Genomic DNA, 10,956 nt, shown 5'->3' on the forward strand with positions numbered 1-10,956 from the left:
GTGATTTTTTTTTTTCCTGCGGAAATCCTAAAATTTTTTTTTTTTTTTTTTTTTTTTTTTTTTTTTTAAGATTTTAAATCTTGTGTGTGTGTGTGTTTGTGTGTGTGTGTGTGTGTTTGTGTGTGTGTATGTGCACAGATCCTCTGGAGCTAGAGTTACAGGTGGTCATGAGCAGTCCAATATGAGTTTTGGGAACTGAATTTGGTTCCACTGCCAGAGCAGTATGTGCCCTTAACCAATGAGCTATTGCTGTAGCCCTTGGGTTCTGTTTCTTAAATTGTACAACGGGGACATATTGGTGTTAATCCTAGGCAGTAGTTGAGATAATTTGAATAATGAGATGGTGTGGAAATCCAATGACATCATGATCTATGGGCCTTGCCACACATGGTAACAAATAGTAGACTACTACTACAAATAGTAGACTCCTAGGACATAGTGTGTCATTTAATGCATAAGCTATAGGGGATTTGCCCACCCTGGAGATGCTGTGGTCAGGTGACTGGCATCTTACTGACCTTACAGGATAGACAGTGAGTGCCTGCTCACCAAATAGTACCTTCCCTCTGCCTCCTGAATGCCTGTAGATTCTTCAGATGACACTCTGAGAATCAGTGAAGTGTTTTTTTGGTAAAAGAAGACAACTCCTAGAGACTCCAAATCCATGACGTAGAGCCATAGTAGATTCTCCCTAGGTCTCAAGGATAAGTGCCTTTGGAGTGAAGTGTAAGAGTTTAAAGTATACACTGTCCCCTGTCTCCTTAACTACAATTGTGTACAATTCTAAAGTTTGTTGAGATTGTACTTACTTTGCACTGTCTGTATCTTGCCCGACACTGACTTGACAGCTATGTCAGTTCTGTCTTCATTTGGAGGTGATCTCCAGCCACTGAGCCCTCCTTCCTTGTGCCGTTTCAGGTTGTTGTGATAAGATTGAACTAGGCTGATGGAGCGTGACATGACAGCTATTAGCTGTACTTAGTGACTTGTGATGGTTTAAACAATAAAACGAGCCTCTGAGGGGTTTATTGGTTTTTCATGTTAAGGAATGTTTTTAAATTAAGGAAGGGCTGATGTGAAAAATAAGAATTATTCTATACTTTCCCATCAAACTTTAGCGCCCACTGGAAAAGTTGGGCTTAGCTCCAAACCACCTACCATAGGCTTGTGAAATTTTCTTTAAATTTTTTTTCCTGAGAATACTTGATTTCATACAATGTGAAATGGTGTAATTTATTGATTTTAATGTAAAAAAAATGACGTTTTTCTTCCCAAATGGTAAAGACGTGACATTGCTGGATAAGATGGCATATTCATCCCTCAGCAACATCCCCACCTGCTGGTAGACTACTGTGGAAGCGGGGCTCCCACCCTGCCCAGTGTGGGAAGCCAGTCCTTTCTGCCCACCCCATAATCAGATGCTTGTGGCTAAAGAAGCCATGCTTCATGAGTTCACCCTTCAGTGTTAGCCATTAGCCAGTGGTTAGTTGTTACAGAACTTGTAACCAATGTTTTTAGTTGTTACAGAATTTCTAGAGATTAATATATCTAGTTCAGGAGGAGATAGTTCCAGGTAGGTGCAACCTGTGTCCCACTGGCCACTTATGTCCCAGGATAGCTATGAATGTAGCCCAGCACATTCGTAAATGACAACATCATATTGAAGTGAAAAATTTTGAATACTCCTGAACCAAATTAGGTGTATTTAATTTCCTTTGGATGATTTCTGAGAAACTAGTGGTGTGAACCAGCTATAACCTGAGCTGGATGTGCACCTACCTGCTCATAGGGTCCTTGTGGTACCCTGGGCTTAGGGTACAGTCCTGGTCAGTGCTCTCAGGACCATGTGACATTCCCTTTTTCATTTTCTATGGGTTTTGTACCTGTCCTGGTGGTGGAGAATTTAGTCTTTTAATAGTGAGATCAGGGCTGATGAGATGCTTCAATGAGTAGAGGTGCTTGCTGCCAAACCTGATGATGTGAGTTCTATCCCTGGGGGCCACATGGTGGAAGGAGAGATCCACTTCCCACAAGTTGACCTCCGACTTCCACCTCCCCCACCCCACACACAAATACATAAATGTAATAAAAAATAAAAATAATAGTGACATGACTACAATTTACCCAAAGGCCACGCTTCTCAGGCCTGCATTATCTGTGTTCTTTGAGAGGTTCATTTTTAGGCCATCATTTGGTTTAGAAATATCTCTTACTGAAGAGTTTTTCTCTTCTGTCTTCTATGTTGAATCTTTTTTCTGTTTTACATGGTGTATCACGCCTATCTCACATGGTAATCTTACATTTTCACTCAGAATCCCTCAGAAATGATTACTTTAGACTCTAACTGTAATTAAATAGACACTGAGTCAGTAAGAGATAATCTATGGTGTACTTTAAAAATGTAGATGGTGGATTAAGGATGCAGTCAGTTGGTAGAGTGCTTGCCTAGTATGTACAAAACCTGGGGCTTGATCTCAAGTATGATGTAAACTAGATATGGTGATACACAGCTGCAGTCTCAGCACTTGGAAGCTGGAGGCAGGAGGATCAAGAAGTTCAAGGTCATGTTCATCTAAATATTGAGTTCAAGGCCAACCTGGGATATGGGACCTCTCTCAATATGTGTGTATGGGGGGGGGGGGGAGGAGATGGTTCAGTGAGTAAAGCACTTGCTCTACAAGCATGGAGTCCTACGCTCAGATCCCCAGAACCTATGTAAAGCTGGGTATGGTAGTGCACATTCATAATCCAACAGAGGAGGTGAAGACAAGAGAATCCCTGAAGTGTGGGCTAGCTAGCCTGGTATGCATAGCAATGGGCAGCGGGAGACTTTGTCTTAAACAAAATGGAAGGGGAAGAAGGAAACCTGATATTGTCACCTGACTGCCACACATGCACTGTGCGAATACCTGCACTCACACCTAGAGACATGCATATGCATAACACACACACATACACACACACACACAGACAGACAGACACACACGATTAAAAATCATGTAATTTGGCTATTGCTTAAGGTCATAATTTCTTTTTTAGAGTGTATATTTTCATTCTTTTCTTGGGTATTTTAAGTTCTGTAATGGCATTAGTTTGGTGAATATAGAGCAACCATTGAAAATTCTTGGGTTCCCCTGGCATTGAGGCAAGTCATTGAATTATAGAGCATTTGTCAAGATGTGATTGTCTGCGGTATCTGTTTCTTGGAAGGAAAAACCATACTAGAGAACTCTCAGTCCTGCACTTCTGGTTTGGCTCAGTGATTTGAACAGCTTCAGCTCTGCTTTTCCTGTTTGGAATTGGAACAAAGCCCCTGTTTCCATTCACCTGGCCTGCCCAGCTGAATGCCCAGCCTTCCTGAAATCCTTCTTTTCCAGCTGCCATGTGCAGGTACTGTTACTTGAGGCCTCTTTTTCTGATGTCCTGATTTCAGGGTCCTAATTCCTCCTAGGTGACAGTGGTTGCTGTTCCAGCCTCTAGTCTCTCAACCTCTCAACATCCCGCTTTTTAAAAAATTTTTTATTATTTTTATTTTATGTGTATGAGCGTATTGCCTGCATGTGTGCAAGCGCACCCATGTCATGCAATGCCCACAGAGGTGCAAGATGGCATCGGATTCCCCTGGAACTGGAGTTACGTTATGGATGGTTGTTGGCCACCATGTAGGTGCTGGGAATTGAACCCAGGTCCTCTGCAAGAGCAGTAAGTGCTCTTAATTACTGAGCCATCTCTCCAGCCCAACATCCTGCTTTTAATGCTTCTAACCTGCAGGTACCACAGAAGGCTTCCACACTCTGCCCCTTGCTCTAGCTGGTTTGTGGTCTTTTTTTTTTTTTTTCCCCCTCCAGTCTCTGAAATTCTTCATTCCTGAATGAATGGGATATAAATGCATGAGGTCATTCTGAATCCTTCTGACAATGATGACTTAAGTCCTGCCCTCCTGGCCTCATCACCCACATGTTTTCCAGCTAAAGTGCTCCTATTACTGCTGTGCAGGTCCTGGACCTTTGCCATGTTTTTCCTGGTGGGCTTTTCTGCTGGTCACAGCCTTCACCATGGCCTAAAAGCCAGCATCAGAAATTGCTCTTTTGTGAACCTCCTTTCTGTCTACCTGCTTGCCTACCTGCCAGGTGGGGAGTATATTTGTATGTCTTTTGCTTGAGCTCTTCTGGGTGACACTGTACTCACAGTGTTCTGTCCTTCCTGATAAATCCTGATGTCCATCATCTTTGGGGGTGGAGGGTAACAGGCCTGCATTAGAGACCTGGGCTTACTTCTTGCTTCTGCCTCTGAGCTGTGTGCTCATAGACAAGTCATTTAATCTGTACTTACTCCATCTGTGGTATGATCTATCATTTCTCCTTTGTTGAGTGATTATGAGAATAAAGTATGGCAGACACTAAGGGGCTTGGCAGAGTGTCTGGCACTTGGGGAACCCTGGATGAATACTGCTTCTTTCCCTGGTCTGCACTCCATTTAGGCTAGGGACAGCTCAGTGTGCAGATGGTGTTCAGTAGCTACTGATGGTGTTGCCTACACAGCACTGCACATCCACAGAGTATACAGAGGTGATAGTTTGCAGCTTTGTCCGAGACAACTCTGGTTCAATTTGATTGATTTCTATTTTTAATAAGGACAGAGAATGTTCCAGATCTTTTAGCTGCTTACCCCTCCTCTCTCCACACAGCACAGAGAGAAAGAAAGAGAGAAAGGGGAGGGGGAGGATAGACAATATCTTGTTAAGGAATAGGAAGAAACCCCAATGTTTCCTTTGTGGTAACTGGGAAGACTTGTCTCTCTTCTTCATTGTGTGACATAGGCACAGTACACAGAATATATTGTCCCTTTCCTCTCAGTATCTCCTCTCTCATGTGTGTATGTGTGTGTCCATTAGTGTGGAGGCCAGAGCTTAACATTGTATCTCCTGTGATCCTTTTCCACTGCATTTATTGAGACAGAGTCTCTCACTTAAACTTAGACCTCTCTAATTTGGCCAGTCTAGCTGGTCAGTTTGCCCCCGGGATTCCCTGTTTTCTGCCTTTTGAGTACTGTGATTATAAGTGGCATTTACATGGTTGTTGGAGATCCAAACCCAGGGCTTCATGCTTGCATGACCAGCACTTTATCAACTGAGCCATTTCCCCAACAGTCAATGCTGTCTCTTGAGGTTGACTGGCCTCATCTGTGCACACCACCATCTCTTCTTGTTGGAATGAATTTCCTAGACATACTCTTCCTTTTAGAACAAAACTTTTGAACAGACTGTGGTTTTTATCTGATTGCATTGTGCCACTGGCATTGGGGGTGGGACTTCCTCTATTGTGGCAGTGGGATAGGGTTCTGTGAAAAAGTCCAAATGTCTAATGTTTTCAAGAAAAATCCCTTGAAAGTGTATTCTGTAAGTTTGCAACAAAGCATTGAAGTGGTACCCCCCAACTCCCTGAGATCTTTCATAACTTTTGTTAGGCAGATGAGCTTGTTTCATTAAGGGAGGTAATTCATTCAGCATGTACACATAATCTGATCTTCAAGAGTGAGGGGATTTTGTACTTCCTGAGTCTTGACTTTTGACAGAGGAAAAGAAACAGAAATCATGTCAGTCAGTTTGGTATGTTCTTTCAAAACATGGAAATTAATTTTGTGTCATATAGTGATTATAATTGAAGTGCTAAATGGAGTAAGTGTTCAGTTGCTTTCCTCTCTCTCATCCTGAAGTGAGCATCCTACATAGAGATGAAGTCTCTGAGTGACTGGCATTGCTGATGAAGAGAGCTAAATCAGCTTCTGTCTTTATCCTGTGGGGTGGTGGACCCAGCAGACTGCAGAAGTGAGAATTTCCCAGAAGAAAGTGAGCATTTTACTGAACTTGAGGTCATAGACTGTCTGTACCTAAGAAGCCAAATTCAACCATCCATCCTTGAGAAGCCAATTAAAACAGCGAAATTAATAGTAAAAAGCAGAAAAAGGAGAATCATTCAATGTGGGCACATTGGGAAAAGGGACAAAGAGATCCAGTGACCCCCTCTGCTCCATCTTCTAGGTCCTGAAGTGATATTAAAGCTTAAAGATTTATCATTACTATTTGTTATTATTATTTTTAAATATTTTACTTATTATGTTTGTTCTATGTGGATGAGTGTTTTGCCTGAATGTATGTGAGTGAACCTGTGTCGTGCAATGCCACAGAGGTCAGAAGAGAGCTTCGGATTCCCCTGGAACTGGAGTTAAGGACAGTTCATAGCCGACATGTGAGTGCTGGGAATCAAACCCGGGTCCTCTGCAAGAGCAGTGAGTGCTCTTAACTGTTGAGCCATCTCTCCAGCCCCAGTTTTTTAAATTATTATTATTATTATTATTATTATTATTATTATTATTATTATTATTCTGAAGACAGCTGTAGCCCCAGCTAGCCTGGAACTTGTTATGTAGACTAGGCTGGCCTCAATCTCACAGAGATTGGCTGCCTCTGCCTCCTGGGAAAAAAGGTTTGTGCCACCATGCCCATCTTTTAAAAAAATTAATTAATTAATTTATGAGACATGGTCTTACTGTGCATTCTTGTCTGGCCTGGGCCCCAGCTTATTTTTATTTTTTAAAATTATGTATACTTGAGTGTTTCTGTGTATGGGTATATGCACTTGAGTGCAGGTGCCTGTGGAAGCCGAAGGCATTGAATCTTCCTGGAACTGGAGTTCTAGGCAGTTGTGAGGGTACCAAGTTTGGGTGACGGGAACCACACTTGGGATACACCTGATAGAGGGAACCTCGATTGAGAATTTTCTCGATCAGATGTCTGTGGGCTTGTCTGGGAGGCATTTTCCTGATTGGTGAGTCATGTGGGAGGGCCCAGTCTATTGTGGGTGGTGCCACCCCTGGGCAGGTGGCCCTAGGTTGTATAAGAAAGCTGGCTGGTCACAGGCCAGGGAAGTAAGCCAGTAAGCAGTGTTCCTCCATGGTCTCTGCTTCAGTTCTGCCCTGGCTTCCCTCAATGAAGGATGGTGCTGTAAGCTGCAGTAAAATTTCCTTCCCAATGGTTTTGGTCACAGTGTTTATCACAGCAATAGAGACAGGCTAGGACAAGCATAAATAAATCTTGCAGAACACACTTGGCATTTCTCTGGCAGGCGCCCTTGACCTGTCATTCATGTGTGCAGACTAGCCCCACTGCATCATACCAGTTTACATGTCTCTTTCATGTATGCCTCACTGCAACCCATCCCTCATTGCTCCATTTTCAACAACATGCAGAGTGGAGGGGCTGAGAAGATAGCTCAGTGCTTGCCATTCAACTATGAGGATCTGAGTTCGATCCCTAGAACCCATATAAAAAGCCAGATGGGGTAGCACATGCTTGTAGCCCACTTCTGGGAAGATAGAGACAGGTATATCCTAAGGTTGATCTCTACCTTTCATGTGCATGTGCTCATGCATGTTCACATGCATATATTCGTAAGTACATGTACATGTGAAACACACGGGTCCCTTGATGAAGAAGGGTCCCTCTAGTGTGACATGGACCTGGTTGGTCCAAATCCAGCACATTTGATTGCATAACACCTCACAGATTATTCGGTGCAACCATCTCTTAAGATGGAGATGTGGATTTCAAGGGATAAAGTGACTTATCCAAAAGGACTCTGCCTTTTTTCTGCTTTTTTGTTTCAGCTTGTCTGAAAATATTTATTGGTTGAAAATCAGACAGCATCAAAAGAAGCCTGGGTACACTCTGTTGATTGGCAGGGAGAGTGCTAAGAGGGTCGACTCCCCTGCAATGTGAATTTCTACCCTTCCGCATTTGTAGAAGATACACAGTGTCCTTTGCTTCTTAGTTCTGTGTTTTATGTGGGTTGTAGGTTTGTTTTGTTACTAATTATATTACCCTGACATCTAGCTCAGTTATGGTCTGTATGAAGAAGTCTGAAATTTCACTTGAGATTTGTGGGGTTTTTTTTTGTTTGTTTGTTTGTTTGTTTTGTTTTGTTTTGTTTTGTTTTGTTTTGTTCTGCTTTGGTTTTGGTTTTGGTTTGGTTTGGTTTGGTTTGGTTTGTTCTTTTTGAGACAAGGTCTCAGTGTTGTCCCAGCTGGCTTGGAACTCACTATGTAGACCAGGCTGGTTTTGAACTCACAGAGTGGCAGGATCAAAGGCATGTGCCACCACACCCAGCATTGAGATTTGTTTTGACTACAAATAAGACAAAATTTATCTAGGTGACAAGGGAATGCATTCACTAGTATGACCTCTACTTATCTCAGGTCCTTTGATTGCAAGTTGGGGTGCACATTTGCTTCTAGACAGCTGTGGTGTCCCCCTGCTTTCAGGGTTGCCAGTCTGCCCAGGAGGCGTAATTGGATAGGTGCTCTGGAGGCAGGGACTAGTGATAACAATATTCATGTGCTATATGCTATGCAGCCTTCTTAGCAGCTGTGCCTCATGATAGCAGAAAACTTTTTTTGGATGGAGCTGTTTCTGTAAGATTTGAGGTGGGTACAGGCAGTTGCATGATAAGAAGCAGACTTGTGTTTTGACAAACTTGGTCCCAAGTTCTGTTGCAGAGCTGTAGGCTAAATGTGAAGGATAAAGGAGGGAGCACCAGTGGTGGTGCTGTGATGATAAGGTTGTAGATTGGAAGATGCTGCTGAGAGCCCAGCTCTTTCTCCGTGTGGATACCGCCCTTGCTCCTTCACTGAATATGGGTGAATATAGTGAATAAGTTCATAATGTTTTTTGTTTGCTTTTAAAGGACTTTTTTCTCCTTTTTTTAATTAAAAAAATTTTTTTTTTTAAATTTTTAAATAGGGTCTCCCTTATAATAAGCCCCAGCTGGCCTGGAACTATGCAGATCAGGTTGACCTTGAATCCACCAGGTTCTGCCCAAGTAGCTCCCAAGTGCTGGGACTAAAGGTATGTGCCACCATGTGCATGTGAGTGCAGATGCTTGTGGAGGCTAGAAGAGGGCATCAGATCTCCTGGAGCTCAATGTAAGGCAGTTGTATGCTACCTTATCTGGGTGCTGGGAAACAAACTCAGGTCTTCTACAAGACAGGATGTGTGCTTAATTGGAGCCATCTCTGCAGCTTGCGTGTTTAAAAATTTTTCATTCTATTTTTTATTTATTTTGTGTGCATGTGTTTTCAGTGTGTGTATGTGTGTTCTACCACTTATATCCCCAGCCTTTTTACTCTTTTTTTTTTGTTGTTGTTGTTTTTTTTTTGTCTTTTGAGACAGGGTATCCCTGTAGCCCCAACTGACCTGGAACCTGTAAGCCATTTTGGCCTTAATCTCACAAAGATCCACCCGCCTCCTGAGTGTTGAGGTTAAAGGTATGAACCACCACACCCTTATTTTTAAAAGCATTAAATAACTTGGCTCTGACAATTGTTTAAGGATTCCCCTTATCTTCTGATTTTTTTTGTTTGTTTGTTTATTTGTTTGATTTTTGTTTTTTGGTCTTTTTGAGACAGGGTCTCCCTGTAGCCCCAGCTGGCCTGGAACTCACTATGTAGACCAGGCTGGGCTTAAACTCAGAGAGATCCGCCTTTGCCTCCCAAGAGCTGTGACTAAAGGTGTGCACCACTATGCCTGGTTCTGATTGCTTTTTTTTAAAAAGCCAGACACATTGAAAAGAATTAGAGCTTCTTGCCTTACTCCCGTGCTGGCTCAGAAGAGCACATGGCCACCTGCCTTTGCCTCCCAAGAGCTGGGACTAAAGGTGTGCACTACCATGCCTGGCTCTGATTGCTTTTTTTAAAAAAGTCAGACACATTGAAAAGAATTAGAGCTTCTTGCCTTACTCCCGTGCTGGCTCAGAAGAGCACATGGCCATGTTTACTCTTCTGTGGAACTCTGATGATACAAAACTTCCTCAGCCTTTGAGACAAGTCTATCTGTCTCTACTTAAAGGAAACAGTTAGGGGTCTGGAGAGATGGCTCAGCTGTTAACAACACTGACTGCTTGCTCTTCCAGAAGACCCAGGTTCGATTTCCACCACCCACATGGCAGCTAACAACCATTTGTAACTTCAGTTTCAGGAGATCTGATGCCCTCTTCTGGCCTAGGTAGGCATTCTATGCACACGGTGCACTTATGTACATGAGGTAAAACACAAATACACATAAAACTTTTTTAAAATTAATTAAATGGGGATTTCTAGTCCCTTTCTACTTCTACTTATTTCCTGTCCCTGAATATATTGCCTTAGTTTTCTCATCTGAAAAATGGGAGTATTGATGTTATAAGATTGATCTATGGATTGAAAGGATATAGAAAGTGCATATTTTAGACCCAGCACATGGCACATGCTCAGTAAGTATGGTCTAGCAGCAGCCTTTTGTGGTTTCGTATCTCTGAAGTAGAAAGCAAGTCAGGGCTTAGGAAGCAGAAGCAAATAGACTTCCCAAGTTTCAGAGCACTGGCATTGCCAGTAGGATTTGTTGGCCATCATATAAGTGCTAGGAACTAAACCCAAGTCCTCTGCAAGAGCAGTCTATGACTGAGCCATTTCTCTGGCCCCCAGATGACATTCTTATCTACCTTCAGAATGGAACGAGGACCAAGTGGAATACTGTGTGTGAAGTGGAGAGCACAGCAGAGAGCCAGGGACTGAATGCTGACCTTTTTAGTATGAGGCAGCAATAAAATGGCAAAAGAATAGTGAGGGGCTAAGGGGTGGCTCAGTGGGAAAAGTGCTCGCTGTGCAAACATGAGAACCTGAGGACTATCCTCAGACCCTATGTAAAGAAAAGCCAGGCCTGGTGGCATATGCTTGTAATCCCAGCTCTGGGGAGATGGAGACAGGTGGACCCATGAGGGCACACTGGCCAGCCAGCTTAGCCTGCTTGTTGAGTTCCAGGCCAGTGAGAGATCCTGCCTCAAAAAATGAAATGAAATAAAATAAAATAAAATAAAATAAAATAAAATAAAATAAAATAAAATAAAATAAAATAAAATAAAATAA

At 42.7% G+C, this 10,956-nt stretch overlaps 1 protein-coding gene and 1 pseudogene across 5 annotated transcripts in view; both read left to right on the forward strand.

Moving 5' to 3' along the window:
- Positions 1 to 10,956, forward strand: part of Tln2 (talin 2) — a 488,380-nt gene that overhangs the window by 138,540 nt on the left and 338,884 nt on the right. The gene's annotated exons all lie outside the window — the stretch shown is intronic.
- The window catches only part of LOC103752305, a 41,027-nt pseudogene continuing 32,753 nt past the window's right edge, over positions 2,683 to 10,956 (forward strand).

Source organism: Nannospalax galili, unplaced genomic scaffold, assembly GCF_000622305.1.
Source record: "Nannospalax galili isolate Female #2095 unplaced genomic scaffold, S.galili_v1.0 scaffold288, whole genome shotgun sequence".
NCBI classification, from domain to species: domain Eukaryota; kingdom Metazoa; phylum Chordata; class Mammalia; order Rodentia; family Spalacidae; genus Nannospalax; species Nannospalax galili.